This window comes from Triticum aestivum, chromosome 3A, assembly GCF_018294505.1.
Source record: "Triticum aestivum cultivar Chinese Spring chromosome 3A, IWGSC CS RefSeq v2.1, whole genome shotgun sequence".
Classification (NCBI taxonomy): Eukaryota; Viridiplantae; Streptophyta; class Magnoliopsida; order Poales; family Poaceae; genus Triticum; species Triticum aestivum.
Window position 1 is genome coordinate 487502088 of NC_057800.1, and position 20907 is coordinate 487522994.

Consider the following 20907-nt stretch of genomic DNA (forward strand, 5'->3'; position numbering starts at 1 on the left):
GTGGGCTTCTTTGGCCTCTTTTTTTATTTGGGCTTATTTGGCCTTTTTTTAAAGTCCGAAGTCTCATCCCGATTTGTTGGGGAATCATAGTCTCCATCATCCTTTCCTCATTGGAGCAATGCTCTAATAATGATGATCATCACACTTTTATTTACTTACAACTCAATATTACAACTCGATATCTAGAACAAAGATATGACTCTATATGAATGCCTCCGGAGGTGTACCGGGATGTGCAATGATCTAGCGTAGCAATGACATCAAAAAACGGACAAGCCATGGAAACAGCATGCTAGCTATCTTACGATCATGCAAAGCATTATGACAATGAATGCTCAAGTCATGTATATGATGATGATGGAAGTTGCATGGCAATATATCTCAGAATGGCTATGGAAATGCCATGATAGGTAAGTATGGTGGCTGTTTTGAGGAAGGTATATGGTGGGTTTATGGTACCGACGAAAGTTGTGCGATACTAGAGAGGCTAGCAATGATGGAAGGGTGTGAGTGCGTATAATCCACAGACTCAACATTAGTCATAAAGAACTCACATACTTGTTGAAAAAATCTATTAGTCATCAAAACAAAGTACTACGCACATGCTCCTAGGGGGGTAGATTGGTAGGAAAAGACCATCGCTCGTCCCCGACCGCCACTCATAAGGAAGACAATCAATAAATAAATCATGCTCCGACTTCATCACATAACGGTTCACCATACGTGCATGCTACGGGAATCACAAACCTCAACACAAGTATTTCTACAATCCACAACTACCCACTAGCATGACTCTAATATCACCATCTTTATATCGCAAAACTATTGCAAGGAATCAAACATATCATATTCAGTGATCTACAAGTTTTATGTAGGATTTTATGACTAACCATGTCAATGACCAATTCCTGCCATCTCTCTAAATAGATATAAGTGAAGCAAGAGAGTTTAATTCTTTTTACAAAAGATGTGCCCATGCTCTATCAAATATAAGTGAAGCAAAAGAGCATTCTACAAATGGCGGTTGTCTAAGTGAAGAGAAACAGGCAATCCAAACTTCAAATGATATAAGTGAAGCGCATGAAGCATTCTATAAAGCCATAACCAAAAGATATAAGTGAAGTGCAAAGAGCATTCTATAAATCAACCAAGGACTATCTCATACCAGCATGGTGCATAAAATAAAAATGAAAACTAAATGCAAAAGACGCTCCAAGATTGCACATATCGCATGAACGAAATGAATACGAAAACATACCGATACTTGTTGAAGAAAGAGGGGATGCCTTCCGGGGCATCCCCAAGCTTAGATGCTTGAGTCTCCTTGAATATTTACTTGGTGTGCCTTGGTCATCCCCAAGCTTGAGCTCTTGCCTCTCCTTCTTCTCCTCACATCGAGACATCCTCGATCATCGAACACTTCATCCACACAAAACTTCAACAAAAAACTCGGTAAGATCCGTTAGTATAATAAAGTAAATCACTACTCTTTACTGTTTCAAACCAATTCATATTTTTTTTGCATTGTGTCTACTGTAATATAACTTTTCCATGGCTTAATCCACTGATATAAAGTGATAGTTTCATCAAAACAAGCAAACTATGCATCAAAAACAGAATCTGTCTAAAACAGAACAGTCTGTAATAATCTGAACATTCACCATATTTATGGTACTTGAAAAATTCTGCAAAAATTAGGAAAAATAAAAAATTTGTACATAAATACAGTGCAAAAATGATCAGAACCATTTGATGTTCCAGCTAAAAATGTAAAATCGCGCACTACAGCCGAAGTTTCTGTCCTGCACCGTACAGACCATCAAGCAAATGTAAACATCCTAAAGGCAAACCTTGGCACATTATTTTTATAATACAATGGAATTGTACAAGGGGATAATTATTTTTGTTGAAAAGTTTCTGTAATCAAGATTCACAAAGTTTCCATGAGTATGAACAAAGTTCAAGGAGCTCTCCCACTTCAACAATGCTTGTCTTTCTCACTTTCGCTTTCCTTTTTGAAAAAGTTTTGGGTTCCCCTCTTTATTTTTGTTATTTTTAAACTATATGAAAGCACTCAACAGAAATAAATGACTCTCTAAAACTTCCTGGTTGTCTCCTTGGCAGCGCTTTCTTTAAAGCCATTAAGCTAGGCATATAGTGCTCAAGTAATGGATCCACCCGGATCCCAAGGTATATCAAAGCCAATTTTAATTAACAATGATTTGTAATTTAGTAGTGAGCACAAAGTAACATATATCATGCAATGACGAAGTCTAACTCTCTTCCTATGCATAGGCATGTCATAAAAGAACAATTCATGCACACATAGTAAAGGCCAATGCATAGTATAAAACAGTTTCTTGCAATTTTATCATATTGGAAACATAGAGAGGTGGAGATATAGTTGCTCTCTCATAATAATTGCAAGTAGGAGCAGCAAGCACATGCATGTTATATTCACCAAAATCATCATGTGTAATAGTAAAACGCAACCCATCAATATAATCCTTAATAAGTGCAAACTTCTCCGATATAGTGTAGTCAGGAGAATTCGAAAAGATAATAGGACTATCATGCGTGGGTACAATAGCAACAATTTCATGTTTAACATAAGGAACTATAGCAAGTTCATCTTCATAAGCATAATTCATATTGGCATCTTGGCCACAAGCATAGCAAGCATCATCAAAAAGGGATATTTCAAGAGAATCAAAGGGATCATAACAATCATCATAGCAATCATCCTTCGGTAAGCACGAAAGGAAATTAAACAATGTATGAGTTGAAGAGTTACTCTCATTAGAAGGTGGGCACAGGTAGCTAATCCGCTCTTCCTCCTTTTGTTCTTCACTCTCCCCCTCATCTTTTTCAGCCAATGAGCTCACAGTTTCATCAATTTCTTCTTCCATAGACTCCTGCAAAATATTAGTCTCTTTTTGGACAGCGGGGTAGTCCTCAATATATGGTTCAACATAGGTATTAGAAGCATGATTATCATAGCAATATTTAAGTATGTCAAAATTTTCAGATTTGTAAAGAGTAGCATCATACATTTCAATCAAAGAAGCAATTTCATAAGCACCCTTAAAAGCAACAAATTCTTCAATTTGTTGAACATCATAGTAACTATAAACACCCTTAGCATACGAAGATACGATTCCATTATCACTAAACTCACATTGATAGGGAAGGTGTTTCTTAGGGTTTTCAGAACAACAAGTAATATCATATATTTCGCATAAATTCCAAGCATAGCATTGCAAACGATGAATTTGACCCAGTAAAATTTTCCCTTTTTCAGATATTCGGTGTCACACATAACAAGCATGCTCATCTAAGGATTTGCCCTCAACTAAGCTAGTTGGGGTTTCAGCACGACCACATAGGGATCGAAGATGATCCAAGTAATAAGCTTTAGCAGTGTGATAGATTTTGAGTGGTTCTTCAACCATTGGTTTAGTAGGTACAACTATTTTTTTGGTATTTTGCATTTCCTACCCATAACTAAAGATAGAAAACAACTAAGAACAACAAATAAAAATTACTTAGTGATAAAGCAAACAAGCACACATGAGAATATTCACCCCACGCTATTGCTCCCCGGCAACGGCGCCAAAAAAAGGTCTTGATAACCCACAAGTATAGGGGATCGCAACAGTTTTCGATAAGTAACAGTGTCGAACCCAACGAGGAGCTAAAGGCAGAACAAATATTCCCTCTAGTTCTATCGACCACCGATACAACTCTACGCATGCTTGATGTTTTCTTTACCTAGAACAAGTATGAAACTAGAAGTACTTTGTAGGTATTGTTGGATAGGTTTGCAAGATAATAAAGAGCAAGTAAATAAAAAGTAGGGGCTGTTGTAAGTAAAGAAGCAATAAAGTAAATATAGCGAGCGTGGAAAAGTGGTGGTAGGAGTTGCGAAATTGCCCCTAAGCAATTGACTACTTTACTAGACCGATAGCATGTATTATGTGGGAGAGGCCACTGCTAGCATGTTATCCCTGACTTGGAATTCTATGCACTTATGATTGGAACTATTAGAAAGCATCCGCAACTACTAACGTTCATTAAGGTAAAACTCAGCCATATCATTAAGATATATTGGTCCCCCTTCAATCCCGTATGCATCAATTTCTATGCTAGGTTGACGTTTTTGTCACTCTAGCCCTCCAATACATAGTCCTATCAACATACAACTAACCCTATGGTGTGATCCACGTGCACACTCATATTATGGGCATCAAAGGACAGCAACATAACCACAAGCAAATTAAATCAATCATAGCAATTCATCAACCACCAATAGGATAACGAAAATCTACTCAGACATCATAGGATGGCAACACATCATTGGATAATAATATGAAGCATAAAGCACCATGTTCAAGTAGAGGGTACATCGGGTTGCGGGAGAGTGGACCGGTGTAGATAGAGGGGGGAAGGTGATGGAGAAGTTGGTGAAGATGGCGGAGGTGTTGGTGTAGATCGCGGTGATGATGATGGCCATGGCAGCGTTCCGGCCCCACCAGAAGAGAAGGGTAGAGGGGGGCCCTTCGTATTCTTCTTCCTTGACCCCCTCCCTAGATGGGAGAAGGGTTTCCCCTCTGGTACTTGGCCTCCATGGCATGGGAGGGGCGAGAGCCCCTCCGAGATTGGATCTGTCTCTCTGTCTCTCTCTGTTTCTGCGTTTTGTTCTGGTGCCTTTTCACCGTTTCGTATATATATGGAGATCCGTAACTCCGATTGGGTTGAAACCTTCGCCCAGATATTTTTCCAAAAAATAGCTTTCTTGGGGCCAAAGTAGAGCATCAACCGCCTTATGAGAGGCCCACGAGGGCGGGGGCGCGCCTGCCTATAGTGGCTGTGGGCCCCACCCTCGTGGCCACCTCGGGCACCGTCTCACGTTGATTTTCTTCCCAAAAATCACAAATATTCCAAAATAATTCTCTGGCCGTTTTTATCCCATTTGGATTCTGTTTGATATGGATATTCTGCGAAACCAAAAACATGCAACAGACAGGAACTAGCACTGGGCACTAGATCAATATGTTAGTACCAAAAATAGTAAAAAAAGTTGCCAAAAAGTATATGGAAATTGTAGAATATTGGCATGGAACAATAAAAAATTATAGATACGACAGAGACGTATCAGCTATCTTTTGATAATGTGGGTACCGTGATTTGCATGGAGTGAGGACAGTGGATACATAATATACCGGCTTTTGAAGTGGGAATTTATGTCCATCCGTCTCTCGTTCGACGACGAGCACTGCGCTTACAATTTGGTGAGTTGCCGCTATATATAACAACATTGGTTCGCCGACATTTAGCGCGACCAAGATTGGGTTGGTGGCCAAGATGGCTTTTATTTCTTCCAATCCGGTCGTGGCTGCATCCGTCCACTTGAAGTGTTCGGTGCGTCGAAGAAGGCGATAGAGGGGGAGTGCCTTTTCTCCTAATCGGGAGATAAAGCGGCTTAAGGCCGCCACAGATCCAGTTAACTTCTGGATTTGCTTGAGGTCAGTTGGGTTACCCAACTGCGGCAAAGCCTGGATCTTAGCCGGATTTGCTTCAATTCCTCTACTGGAGACGATAAAGCCCAGGAGCTTTCCGGTGGGTACGCTGAAAACGCATTTTTCTGGATTGAGCTTAATGTCGTATGTTCAGAGATTGTCGAACGTGAGCCTCAAGTCGTCTATTAAGGAGTCGACATGTCTGGTTTCAACGACCACATCGTCGACGTATGCCTCCACTGTTTTGCCGACCTGCTTTTCCAGACATGTCTGAATCATGCGCTGATACGTTGCGCTGGCGTTTTTGAGCCCGAAGGGCATTGTGTTAAAACAAAAGGGGCCGTATGTAGTGGTAAATGCCGCTGCGGCTTGATCGGACTCCGCCATCTTAATTTGGTGGTAACCGGAGTATGCATCGAGGAAGCACAATGAGTCGTGTCCTGCGGTAGCATCGATAATTTGATCGATGCGAGGGAGGGGGAATGGATCCTTTGGGTAAGCCTTATTAAGGTCCTTGAAGTCGACGCATAGGCGCCAGGATTTTTCCTTCTTTGGTACCATCACCAGGTTTGCTAGCCAGTCCGGATGCTTTATTTCTCTAATGAATCCGGCCTCCAGTAACTTGGCTAGCTCCTCTCCCATGGCTTGTCGCTTAGGTTCGGAGAAACGCCGAAGAGTCTGCTTGACTGGCTTGAATCCCTTTAGAATGTTAAGGCTATGCTCGGCCAGCCTACGCGGGATTCCTGGCATGTCTGAAGGATGCCAGGCGAATATGTCCCAATTCTCGCGCAGCAACTCCTGTAGTGCGGCGTCTACAACGGGGTTTAACTGTGCCCCGATGGATGCTATTTTTGTGGGGTCCGTTCAATGGACTTGGAATTTGACTATTTCATCTTCTGGTTTAAAAGAGGTGGACTTGGATCTTTTGTCTAGTATCACGTTGTCCCCGTCCATTGTGGAGCGCAGCGCGGTTAATTCCTCCGCCACAAGGGCTTCGAATAATTCCTCGAGGGCCAGTGCGGCTGTTTTGTTCTCGGCGGGGAGTGCTATGTCCGGATCACTAGCTAGAGTGATGATTCCATTGGGCCCGGGCATTTTGAGCTTCATGTACCCGTAATGGGGTATGGCTTGGAAGATCATGAATGCCTCCCGCCCTAGAAGGGCGTGGTATCCGCTACTGAACGGAGCCACTTGGAATGTAATTTTTTCGGACCTGTAATTCTTCAGAGTGCCGAATACCACATCTAGTGTGATTTTGCCAGCGCAACGTGCCTACCGACTAGGGATGATTCCTCGGAAGGTCGTGCTGCTTTCCTCAATACGGTTTCTGTCTATTTCCATTTTTTGAAGAGTATCCTCATAAATGAGGTTTAATCCGTTGCCACCCTTCATGAGCACTTTAGTGAGCCGAAAGCCGTCCACAATTGGACTGAGGACCAAGGCGGCTGGTGCTCGGGCTGTTTGGAATTTAGATTCATCACTGGCATTGAAGGTGATAGCCGTGTCGCTCCATGGATTTATTGCTGCCACGTGGCAGACTTCGGCAAGGCTGCGGAGTGCTCGCTTACGCCTATTATTTGAGGCAAAGGTCTCAAAGACTGTCAATACTGTATTGTTGTCCACGGGAAGGTGCTCTGAGGTGTTTTGGATGAGCAGATCCTCACCGCTCTTGGCCACCTGCCGGAGTACCCAACATGCTCTAAGGTTGTGTGTTGGTATGGTATCCGCTGTACTATGAATTTTGCAGGGCCCGTTAAGCCATCCCTCCAATACGGTTCCACGCCCTGTGGTGGGCTTTTGCTTCTTTGTAATTGAGTCGGGCGACTTATGAGAGTGCACCCTTTTAGTTCGGACTGGGGGTTTTGTCAGAGCCGAATTATCCCAAAATTTTGTTTGGGTTTTCCAGGCGCTTTCCATCGCACAGTACTTCCGTACTATGGCCGCCAAGTCAGCGAAGTGTGCTATGTCACAGCGACTTATGGCGTTGAGGATTCCCTTGTCCGTGCAATTCTTGCAAAAGAATGAAATTATGTCTTCCTCGTGACAGTCCTTGACCTTGTTCATTACAAGGAGGAATCTGGCCCAATAGTGATGTACTATCTCTTGGGGCTCTTGCCTAATGTGGGAAAGATCGTTTGTATCTGGGTGGGTGGGTGGATTTAAGTCCAGACCTTGACCCAATCTGAGACCCCGGGGCGAGGGAGTTTCCGATCTTGGAAGTTCAGGCTCCGGGATGTTGCCCCGCAGGTTCGGTATGCAGCCTGATTCTAGCTTCAGGGTTAGGGTGATGTCCTCCCGTGAGCGGGTATCCGGCTCAGAGATCTCGGGAATCCGGACATAGTTCGTCCTCGGGATAGAGGGAGAATCACCGCATTGCTCCTCCACCACCGCTATCTGATGGGTGACCGGCGGAGAGTTAATTTCCCTTTGGTCGGGTTTAAGCCCAATCCGATCGTAGTCCGTAGCAACTCCCAGAGTGGCGATGCGATCCAAGAGCTCATTCAAAGAGGAGAGCTCCCTTGGATCCATCTGCTCGGTGAATTTCGAGCCGATGTGGAGGCTATTTTCGATGACCCGAGCAGTCATCGTCGGCACAGCGGCCGAGCGGGCGGTCACGACGAAGCCGCCTAGTCGGAGAGTTTGGCCTACAACCAGGGCTCCTCCAGAGGTGATGTTGTCCTTGACAACGAGACGAGCCATCCTTCCCTATGATGACGACACAGTGGAACTCTCAATGAAAGCACCAATGTCGGTGTCAAAACCGGCAGATCTCGGGTAGGGGGTCCCAAACTGTGCGTCTAAGGCGGATGGTAACAGGAGGCAGGGGACACGATGTTTACCCAGGTTCGGGCCCTCTCAACGGAGGTAAAACCCTACGTCTTGCTTGATCGATATTGATGATATGAGTATTACAAGAGTTGATCTACCATGAGATCGTAGAGGCTAAACCCTAGAAGCTAGCCTATGGTATGATTGTATGTTGTCCTACGGACAAAACCCTCCGTTTATATAGACACCAGAGGGGGCTAGGGTTACACAAAGTTGGTTACAAGGGATGAGATCTACATATCCGTATTGCCAAGCTTGCCTTCCACGCCAAGGAGAGTCCCATCCGGACACGGGACGAAGTCTTCAATCTTGTATCTTCATAGTCCAACAGTCCAGCCGAAGGATATAGTCCGGCTGTCCGGAGACCCCCTAATCCAGGACTCGCTCAGCCGGGGGCGAGGTCCCCATTGCCGAACGACCTCCTCACATGGCGCCAAGCCATGCCGCCAAGTTGATGGCAACCAGACTACTTCAACCTACGTCGCTAACATCGAGGAAGGCGTCGCCCGTTAGTGTTAGCACTTCGCTGCTTCCACAACAACAATAACACCGGGGGCGACGCTAGGGCCTCGATAATTTGCATCGACGGTGCCGTCCCCGCACGACATCGTCTTAAACACCGCAAGCCGCAGGCATCGTCAACAACGGCAACACCCAGCCTTGATTCAGGCTGCTAACACTGAAGGTGGCCTCGCCCCTCAGTCGTCAGTATTACAACAACTCTACAACAACATCATCGGGGGCAATGCTATGCCCTCAAAAATCTTCGGCGACAATAGCGGGCGTGCACAATGATGTCGTCGCTGCACCAGACCGGCCTTGTCACCGACCCATCACACTCGGCGATAGGGCGAGACATGGATGACGTCTTGATGTCCCATCCACATGGCCACCGTGAGCTTAATTGTGCGAACAGTGTAGCGCGCCAGTGCGGCCAGCGCGAAGCTGTGAAACCCTTTAGTCTTGTCTGCTGGCACCGTGTAGCTATACGGTCCCGACTTGTCTGATAAAACCTTCAACGCACAGCATGGTGTTTCGCCACTAACTAAGGATGATCTGAGGAAGCTTGGTTGACAGGCGTCGTGGCAGCAATACGACCCAACAAGATACCTCAACTGCTCTTTTGGCTTTTTCTTTGGCTAGTGCGGTTAACGCAAAGCTATGAAATTCTTTAGTCTTGTCGGCTGGCACCGTGCATCTAAATGGTCGCGACTTGACTGATAACACCTTCAGCATGCGGCATGGCGTTCCGCCACAAGCTGAAGAGGACTCGAGGTTACTTGATTGCCAGGCACCACAACAGCGTCGTGGTCCAATATGGTACCTCTATTTTTTTTCTACCTTCTTGCTTGGGCGAATTTACTCACTAATAGCCAAAGAAGTTTTCCTCTCATAACCACCCGTGACTCACAAGTGGTCTAAAAAATACACCTCAAGGCTGCAAAAATAAAATAAATGCGTGAGTTGGTTGACAAGAAATTCTTTCACCAAGTCATGTCCGATTCGCTTCGCATTCAAACACGACTCAGTGGGGGGCATTTGTTCAACGAGATTTTGTACAACATATAGTACGAAACTCAGAAGAATGGGTAATAAAAAAATGTTTGATGATATTTTGTACTATGAATAGTATGAAAATAGGGAAAGAAGATGATTAAAAAAAGTTATCCTTTGATAACTTGTATGAATTCTTCAACTATGTACACCATGTAGCAATGGGTGCCCACGGGTGTGGCCCACCTGGCGCGCCCAGGTGGGTTGTTCCCACCTCAGTGGCCTCCTATACCCCTTCTTTGCACTATAAATTTCCAAATATTCCGAAACCCCTCGGAGTTTAACCTAGATCAGAAGTTCCACCGCCATAGGGCTCCGTAGCCAACGAAAACCAATCTAGACCCGTTCCGGCACCCTGCCGGAGGGGGTATTCATCTCCGGTGGCCATCTTCATCATCCCGGCAGACACCACGATGAGGAGGGCGTAGTCCACCCTCAGGGCTGAGGGTTTGCACCAGTAGCTATGTGTTTAATCTCTCCCTCTCGTGATCTATATCATGGGCTTTGTTAATATAGTCGGATCATATGATGTTTCTCCCCTCTATACCCTTGTTGTGATGGATTGAATCTTTACCCTTTGAAGTTTTGTCTTGTCGGATTGAATATTCAGATTTGAGAACACATGATTTATATCTTGCAATATGAATACTTGAGGTGACAATTGGGGTATCTTATTGATTCACTTGATATATGTTATGGCATTCAACTCGCGGATTCCCGCGGTGATATTGGGGTAATCTATGCATAGGGGTTGATGCACATTTTTCTCCGACGAATACTTTGAGGTCTCTTTATAGTTCTTTGTGTGGATTGAGTATTATGAATATGAATTTTCTTTGGTGTTATCTTAGTACGATCTCTTGATTAGATCGATTGGAAAGAATAGCTTGCGTTATTCTAGTACGAACTCTAGGGTAGATCGAACAGAAAGAATAGCTTTGAGATGGGTTCATACCCAACAAACAATTCCTATCTTTTGTTCTCCGCTAATAGGAACTCGGGAGTGATTCTTCGTTACACTTTGAGGGACATCATATGATCCAACTATGTTAGCACTTTTGAGAAATTGCACTAGCGAAAGTACGGACCCTAGGCCTCATTTTTAAGCATTGCAACACCGTTTTTGTGCCTGTTTACTATTAGTTACCTTGCTGTTTTTATAATTTCAAATTACAAAAACCAATATCTACTATCCATATTACACTTTTATCACCATCTCTTCACTGAACTATTGCACCTATACAATTTTCCATTGTATTGGGTGTGTTGGGGACACAAGAGATTGCTTGTATTTGGTTGCAGGGTCGTTTGAGAGAGACCATCTTCATCCTACACCTCTCATGGATTGATAAACATTAGGTCATCCAATTGAGGGGAAATTGCTACTGTCCTACAAAACACTGCGCTTGGAGGCCCAACACGTGTCTACAAGAAGAAAGTTGCGTAGTAGACATCAAGCTCTTTTCTGGCGCCGTTGCCGGGGAGGTGAGTGCTTGAAGATATATCTTTAGATCTTGCAATTGAATCTTTTAGTTTCTTGTTTATCACTAGTTTGGTCTTTAAAAGAAAACTACATAAAAAATGGAATTGAGGTTGCATCATATTTTGATCACCTTTATAATATCTTTCCTGAAAATGATGGTTCGGAAAATTGTGTTGAATTGTTAGAAGAAGAAGTCAATAAAATGCTTGGCACAAAATATTTGAATGATGAGCATGATTGCAATGTTGTTAGTATGAATTCTTTGAATATCCAAAATGCTAATGATGATTGCACAAGTCATGACAAAAATGTTTCTTATAAGCATGTCACTTTTTGTGGAGTGAATTGGGAGTGCCTTTGCACACCGGAAAGGGAAGATAGATTTTGTATGAAGCATACGTGTTTAGAAACAAAATGGTTGCAAGAGAGACTAGATGATTGTGCTGAAAGATGTAATTTTTGCTGCCATCCTTATGAACTTTGCAATGAACATGGTCATTTAAATCTTCAATGCAGATTCTTTCATGATCAAATAGTGTCCAAAAATTGTGATAACTTGATTACCCTTGAGCATCATAAAGAACTTAGTCTTCTTTTGGGGTATGAAGAAATGAAACATATAACTAAGGACTTTCCAAATCCCAAGAGATTTCTTGAATTTGATCTAGAGGAAATTTATATGTTTTGTGCGGTAAATTGCATTGAGAATCCTTATATTGGCAACTACCTAAAGACAAGAGAACAAATGGAATATGAAGAGAGTACTAATGAAAGGGAAAATGTTTCTCAGTACCCTCCTAGTGTTCATTATGATGAATCAGGTAACGAGGAGGAACTTCCTATCCAATCAATCTCTTCAAAGAGGAGCTCGAAAAAATTAATTGAACCCACACATGATGTGGTGAAGAAGAAGAAAATAAGAAAGAATAGAGGTAAAAAGGTATCTCTCCCAAATAATGTTGCTCCTATTATTGTTGTGCCCCATGAAAATCAATCAAAATTTATTGTGTAAGATGATGAACTTGGTGATGATTTTGTTATGCCTATTGCTTGTTGTGATGATTATGATTGGGAAGATAATGATACTTCTTATAATCTTGGAAATCTTTTTGACACTTGCTTGGAAGAATATGATAATAATGTTTGCTATACTATTGGTGCCATTCATGCTATTGATAAGTGATAACCCACAAGTATAGGGGATCACAACAGTTTTTGAGGGTAGAGTATTCAACCCAAATTTATTGATTCGACACAAGGGGAGCCAAAGAATATTCTCAAGTATTAGCAGCTCAGTTGTCAATTCAACCACACCTGGAAACTTAATATTTGCAGCAAAGTATTTAGTAGCAAAGTAATATGATAGTAGTGGTAACGGTAGCAAAAGGTAACGGTAGCAAAAGTAATGTTTTTGGTATTTTGTAGTGATGATAGAAATAGCAACGGAAAAGTAAATAAGCGAAGAACAATATATGGAAAGCTCGTAGGCAATGGATCGGTGATAGAGAATTATGCCGGATGCGGTTCATCATGTAACAGTCATAACCTAGGGTGACACAGAACTAGCTCCAATTCATCAATGTAATGTAGGCACGTATTTTGAATATAGTCATATGTGCTTATGCAGAAGAACTTGCATGCCATCTTTTGTCCTACCCTCCCGTGGCAGCGGGGTCCTAATGGAAACTAAGGGATATTAAGGCCTCCTTTTAATAGAGTACCTGACCAAAGCATTAACACATAGTGAATACATGAACTCCTCAAACTACGGTCATCACCGGGAGTGGTCCCAATTATTGTCACTTCGGGGTTGCCGGATCATAACACATAGTAGGTGACCATAGACTTGCAAGATAGGATCAATAACACTCATATATTGATGAAAACATAATAGGTTCAGATCTGAAATCATGGCACTCGGGCCCTAGTGACTCGATTAAATGATAGATCTCATCCAACCCATCATCGTCCAGCAAGCCTACGATGGAATTACTCACGCATGGCGGTAAGCATCATGAAATTGGTGATGGAGGATGGTTGATGATGACGATGGCGACGGATTCCCCTCTCCGGAGCCCCGAACGGACTCCAGATCATCCCTCTCGAGAGGTTTTAGGGCTTGGCAGCGGCTCCATATCGTAAAACGCGATGAATCCTTCTCCTTTATTTTTTCTCTCTGAAACCAAATATATAGAGTTGGAGTTGAGGTCGAAGGAGCTCCAGGGGGCCCACGAGGTAGGGCGCGCGCCCAGGGGGGCAGGCGCGCCCCCCACCCTCGTGGCTAGGGTGTGGCCCCCCTGGTCTTCATCTTTTGCCAGTATTTTTTATTATTTACAAAAAGAAGCTCCGTGAAGTTTCAGGTCATTTCGAGAACTTTTGTTTCTGCACATGAATAACACCATGGCAATTCTGCTGAAAACAACATCAGTCCAGGTTAGTTCCATTCAAATCATGCAAATTAGAGTCCAAAACAAGGGCAAAAGTGTTTGGAAAAGTCGATACGACAGATACGTATCAACTCCCCAAGCTTAAACCTTTGCTTGTCCTCAAGCAATTTAGTTGATAAACTGAAAGTGATAAAGAAAAAAAATTTACAAACTCGGTTTTCTCTTGTTGTTGTAAATATGTAAAGCCAGCATTCAAGTTTTTAGCAAAGATTATGACTAACTACATTCACAATAATGCTTAGGTCTCATGTTTACTCATATCACTGGCATAATCAACTAGCGAGCAATAATAATAAATTTCGGATGACAACACTTTCTCAAAACAATCATAATATGATATAACAAGATGGTATCTCACTAGCCCTTTCTGAGACCGCAAAACATAAATGCAGAGCACCTTTAAAGATCAAGGACTGACTAGACATTGTAATTCATGGTAAAAGAGATCCAGTCAAGTCATACTCAATGTAAACTAAGCAGTAATGAATGCAAATGACATATGTGCTCTCCAACGGTGCTTTTTAATAAGAGGAGGATGACTCAACATAAAAGTAAATAGATAGGCCCTTTGCGAAGGGAAGCAGGGATTTGTAGAGGTGCCAGAGCTCGGTTTTGAAATAGATATGAATAATATTTTGAGCGGTATACTTTCATTGTCAACGTAACAACCAAGAGATGGCGATATCTTCCATGCTACACACATTATAGGCGGTTCCCAAACAGAATGGTAAAGTTTATACTCCCCCTCCACCAACAAGCATCAATCCATGGCTTGTTCGAAACAATGAGTGCCTCCAACTAACAACAGTCCTAGGGGGAGTTTTGTTTGCAATTATTTTGATTTGATTTTCATAAAGCATGGGACTGGGCATCCCGGTGACCAGCCATTTTCTCGTGAGTGAGGAGCGGAGTCCACTCCTCTTGAGAATAACCCGCCTAACATGAAGATACTGACAGCCCTAGTTGATACATGAGCTATTAGAGCATACAAAACAGAATGTTTATTTGAAGGTTTAGAGTTTGGCACATACAAATTTACTTGGAACGGCAGGTAGATACCGTATATAGGTAGGTATGGTGGACTCATATGGAATAACTTTGGGGTTTATGGAGTTGGATGCTGTAGCGCCCCAAGACCGATGTGCCAGGTGTCTTCTAGTTATTCACTATTGTTGCCTTGTCATTGCTTGTGTGTCATGCATCGCATATCATGTCATCATGTGCATTGCATTCGCATACATGTTCGTCTCATGCATTCGAGCATTTTCCCTGCTGTCCGTTTTGCAATCCGACGCTCCTATGTCACCCGGTGTCCCTTTCTACCTCTTTTCATGTGCGGGTGTTAAATGTTTTCCAATTAGACCGAGACTTGTCATGCGGCCTTGGTTTACTACCGGTAGACCGCCTGTCAAGTTTCGTACCATTTGGACTTCGTTTGATACTCCAACGTTTAACCGAGGGACCGAAAAGGCCTCGTGTGTGTTGCAGCCCAACACCCCTTCAAAGTGGCCCAAAACCCACCTAAACCTCCTCCATCATCTCGGTCTTTCGATCACGATCGCATGGCCGAAAACCGCACCTCATTTGGACTCTCCTAGCTCCCTCTACCTATATATATGTGGCTCTCCCCAAATTTTTCGCGCAGTCCAAACCCTAGCCATCTTCCTCCTCGCGCCGCCGGACACGTCCATCCCTCACCGGACATGTCCGCCAGACGCGTCACTCTGGCGAATCAGCGCATGCCACGTCACTCCGCTGCCGCTCCCCTCCACTCGCGCGCTGCCACCTCAGCCTCCCTCTGCAGCGCGCCCGCCGCGGCCCGTGGACCCAGGTGGGGCCCACCCGGCCCGGACCGCCAGTGCCGCCGCCCAGACGCGCCCGCGCCTCGCGTGCCTCCGTACGCCGCCGCCTCCATCGCCGGCGCAGCCGCCTGCCGCCGCCACCGCGAACTCTGGCCGCCACCTCCGCCCTGCTCTGCCACCGTTGTGACGCCCCCGATTTGACAGTACACTAATGATACACGCAAATGTGTATGATCAAGATCAGGGAGTCACGGGAAGATATCACAACACAACTCTACAAATAAAATAAGTCATACAAGCATCATATTACAAGCCAGGGGCCTCGAAGGCTCGAATACAAGAGCTCGATCATAGATGAGTCAGCGGAAGCAACAATATCTGAGTACAGACATAAGTTAAACAAGTTTGCCTTAAGAAGGCTAGCACAAACTGGCATATAGATCGAAAGAGGCGCAGGCCTCCTGCTTGGGATCCTCCTAAACTACTCCTGGTCGTCGTTAGTGGCCTGCACGTAGTCGTAGGCACCTCCAGAGTAGTAGGAGTCGTCTTCGACAGTGGCGTCTGGCTCCTAGGTTCCAACGTCTGGTCGCAGCAATCGAGTATAGAAAGGGTAAAATGGGGAGCAAAGCAACCGTGAGTACTCATCCAAAGTACTCGCAAGTAAGGAGCTACACTACATATGTATGCATTGGTATCAAATGGAATAAGGGTATCATATGTGGACTGAACTGCAAAATGCCGGAATAAGAGGGGGATAGCTAGTCCTATCGAAGACTATGCTTCTGGTAACCTCCATCTTGCAGCAGGAGAAAAGAGTAGATGGTAACTTCACCAAGTATCATCACATAGCATAATCCTAACCGATGATCCTCCCCTCGTCGCCCTGTGAGAGAGCGATCACCGATTGTATCTGGCACTTGGAAGGGTGTGTTTTATTAAGTATCCGGTTCTAGTTGTCATAAGGTCAAGGTACAACTCTGAGTCATCCTTTTACCGAGGGACACGACTATTCAAATAGATAAACTTCCCTACGGGGGTGCACCACATTTCCCAACACGCTTGATCCCCTTTGTCCGGACACATTTTTCTGGGTCATGCCCGGCCTCGAAAGATCAACACGTCACAGCCCTACCTAGGCACAACAGGGAGGTCAGCACGCCGGTCTAAATCCTATGGCGCAGGGGTCTGGGCCCATCGCCCATTGCACACCTGCACGTTGCGTACGTGGCCGGTGAGCAAACCTAGCAACCTCCATTACAAAGGAAGTTGCGTTACGCGGTCCAACCCGGCGTGCGCCGCTCGGTCGCTGACGTCACGAAGGCTTCGGCTGATACCACGACGTCGAGTGCCCATAACTATCCTCGCATAGATGGTTAGTGCGTATAGGCCAGTAGCCAGACTCAGATCAAATACCAAGATCTCGTTAAGCATGTTAAGTATCCACGAACGCCGACCAGGGCCAGGCCTACCTCTCTCCTAGGTGGTCTCAACCTTCCCTATCGCTCCGCCTCAAAGTAACAGTCGGGGGCCGTCGGGAACTCAGGCCCACCACTACTTGGATGGAGCCATCTGCACCTTCAGCCCCCATCTCCAAACGGTATCACCGGTAATGTAATAGTGTAAAGTATATAGTATATGCCCGTGATCACCTCCCGAAGTGATCACGGCCCAGTAGTATAGCATGGCAGACGGACAAGAGTGTAGGGCCACTGATGGAACACTAGCATCCTATACTAAGCAGTAGGATAGCAGGTAAAGGTAACAACAGTAGTATCAAGGATAGGCTATGCAACAGAATAGGATTAACGGAAAGCAGTAACATGCTGCACTACTCTAATGCAAGAAGTATAGAGGAGAGTAGGCGATATCTGGTGATCAAGGGGGGGCTTGCCTGGTTGCTCTGGCAAGAAAGGTTGTCAACACCGTAGTCGACAACAGGGGTACCGGCAGCGGTCTCGGGGTCTACCGGAAAGAAGTAGCGGAGGGGAACACAATAAACAACAATGCAATCGAAGCATCACAAGGCATAACATGATAATATGCCGTGCTAGGGGTGCCCTAACGTGGTATGAGGTGGTACCGGCGAAGGGGGGAAACATCCGGAAAAATATTCCCGGGGTTTCACATTTTCGGACAGATGAATTAGAGAGGGAAAGTTGCATGTTCGCTATGCTAGGGATGCGTGGCGGACGAACGGGCTGCGTATCCGGATTCGTCTCGTCGTTGTGAGAAACTTTCATGTACAAAGTTTTTTCATCCGAATTACGGTTAATTTTCTATGATTTTTCAAAGTTTCATACATTTTATGAATTTATTATTAATTCGAAAATAAAAAGACAATGCTATGGGTACCCAGCCCTGTGTACACAGAATGTACACAGAGGCTGACATGTGGGCTAGGGGACCTTGTTGACCAGTCAAAGTGGTACTGGTCAACAAGGCTGGGGCCCTCTTGTCATGCACACATTTATCTAACTACTGATTATTTTAACTAATCTAGTTCATTAGTTTAATTAAGATTAATTAATTAAGTTCATTAAGCATTTAATTAATTAATTTAATATTTTTTAAAACATATTTTTTTATTTAAACAGGGGCGTGGGGCCCCGCTGGAAGTGGCACATCCAGGCAAGGCAGAGGCCATGGGAGGGCATGCATGCACGCACAGGAGGGGGGGGGCGCCGGCGGGCACCCAGGACGGCCGCAGCTCGTCGTAGTAGAGCTACAGGCGGCTGCTTGCGTCGCCGAGGCCACCAGAGGCCAGCCTGAGCTCGCGGAAACCCAGGGGGAGGAGAGGGAGGCCGCGGGGTTGGCTGGAGGAGGCTCACGGTGAAGCTTAGCGGGCGGGCGGCTGCGGCTATGCGGACGCGGCGGGGCGCTAGCGGCAGCGGGGTACAACGGAGCTGAGACAGCGGTGGCGCGGTCGAGGAGCAGCATCCGCAGCTGTAACGACGAGCGGGCGACAGGGGGGCGGAGCAAAGCGAGATGGCGCGAACGGGGGCTGTGGCGGCCGGAGCCGGGCGAGGCGAGGCGGGCGTCGAACAGGGGCGCGTGGCCGGGGCTCTAGCAGGTGGCGACGGGAGCGCAGCGGAGCAGCAGCACGGGAGCAAGCATGGTGGAGCAGGGGGTCGGCCGCGACACCGTCTGGAGGTGGTGGCGCGGGGTGCAGGGACCTGGCAGCACGGACAGGGGCTCGGCAACCGGTTGGTCGGCGCACGAGCAACGTGAGCGTAGGGCAGGCAGCAGGCACGCACAACGGCGGGCAAGGCGTGCGGGGCGAGCAGCAAGCGGGATGCGGGCATGCCAGCGACGCGAACGGGGCGTCGGGCGCGGCAGAGGGTCTCCCGGGCGCGCGGGGCGAAGCTCCGGCCACAGCGGACTGCGGAGCTAAGGCTCGTGGACAGTGTTACGGCGACAAGGAAAAAGGGAGAACGGGGTGGATCGTACGGGGCTCACAGTCAGTGCGGATGAGAGGGCGGCGTGGCTTGATGAGGCCGGCGGAGAGGGGACGGTGACGGGCGTCCAGGGAGCGTTGGAGACGAGGACAACGCGGCGACGGGGTTGGGGCACCGCGGGCATCCATATCCAGCAAGGGGAGGGGGAAAGTAGCAAGGGAGGTAGCTAGCGTTCGGGTGCCGGGGAGGGGTGTCGACCATAAGTAGGCAGGGGCGCCCGCGGATGGCCGCCACGGCGGCTGCCGAGGCCGTGGCGCCCATCGGCGGTGGCCACGAGCCCCTGGAGAACAGGAAGGAGGGGCAGCAAGGGGAAAGTGGGCCAGCCTAGTGGCTTAGTGGGCTGAGGCCCAGGGCAGTGAGCGGAGGGGGGGCTTTTCTCTCTTTTACTCTTTCTCTTTTGTATTTTCCTTTTCTCTTTTATAGTTTATGTTTTCTATTAGTTCTTTTCATTTTAGTTTTTGTAAAATATACAACTAGCCCCTAAATTAGTAGTAGTAATACGATTACTGTGACAAATAATTTGGCAACTAAATAAAATAGTTTTACATTTGTTTATTATTTAAAAGTATTTAATAATTGTTTTAGCCCCTGTTTTATTCATCTAGAAGCATTTTAAAACTTTATAAAAATGTGGTTTCAACATGAAAAATATCCAGGGATCATTTTCCACACTTTGAACTTTTTAGTTTCCATGTTTGACAAATTTGAATGTTTAACTTTAAATTTGAATTTGAATTTTGAACAGTGATTTGGATCAAGTGAGGATTAGCAACAGTAACGTGATGACATGACACCATTAACAGGGGTTTACTGTAGCTTAATTATCCGGGCGTCACAATTCTCCTCTACTACAAGAAATCTCGTCCCGAGATTTTAAGAGATGGTGTAAGGGGGGAAAGTCTGGTTACGAAATTCTAACGGATCTCCTCGGTCTTGGTTGCTTTTCTCGAAGAGGTCAATCCATTACATCGATGTCTTCATTCCACTGCTTCAGGCCATCATTATAAAGTCTTCATCCTTTCTTCGGGGGTTCCATCGTTCTTACAAATAGATAACGGGGCAGATCGGCGACGACAGAATGCTATAAGGGTAATAATCTTGCATTAACCCATGACTGAGCATACGAGTACCTCTCGAGTTGAACAAATAAAACACATCGAGAGTAAAGTTCGAAGGTACCATAAGAAGTTTCAAGCAGCAAGGCAATCGTTCAATGCCTAGACAAAAGATGAAAGGGTTTCAAGGCAACACGAATAAGTATTGCGTCTGATACTAGAATAGGTCATCTCTAGGAAGGTGACCTGTGGATGCATACAGAGTCAAGCGCGAGGAATAACCTTGGAAACCGGGGTTACATGAGAGTCAGGTTTCGATCCTATGGAACTGTGGGTTATGGGCCCACCATGTGGTTCAAAAGTAGGAAGGGCGCCGACATATTGCACGGTCATGGTAGCCAGGCATGGCAGAGGATAGCCTGTCAGTTATGTTGGCAACAATGTTGGTACCAAGGGCGAGGGACAAAGAGAACCATTTTCCTGCTCGTTGAACGAGGCGGACCAGTAGGCAAAGTTCTCGTCCATCGGTGGTTACCGAAATGTCATCAACAAAAGTAATAGGGTCTTTCTGACCGAGTGGTACAACGAGGTGTTTACATAAACAGGAGAATATTACTGCCTAGATCATATAGATCACAAGAAAGGTTAAACCAAACAAGGAAAAGAAAATATGATTATCAGATTAAACAGAACAATGGAAAGGAAAATGTGTTTAAACACATATTCCAGGGGTATATCCTCCCCAAGGACAAGCATAGCACGA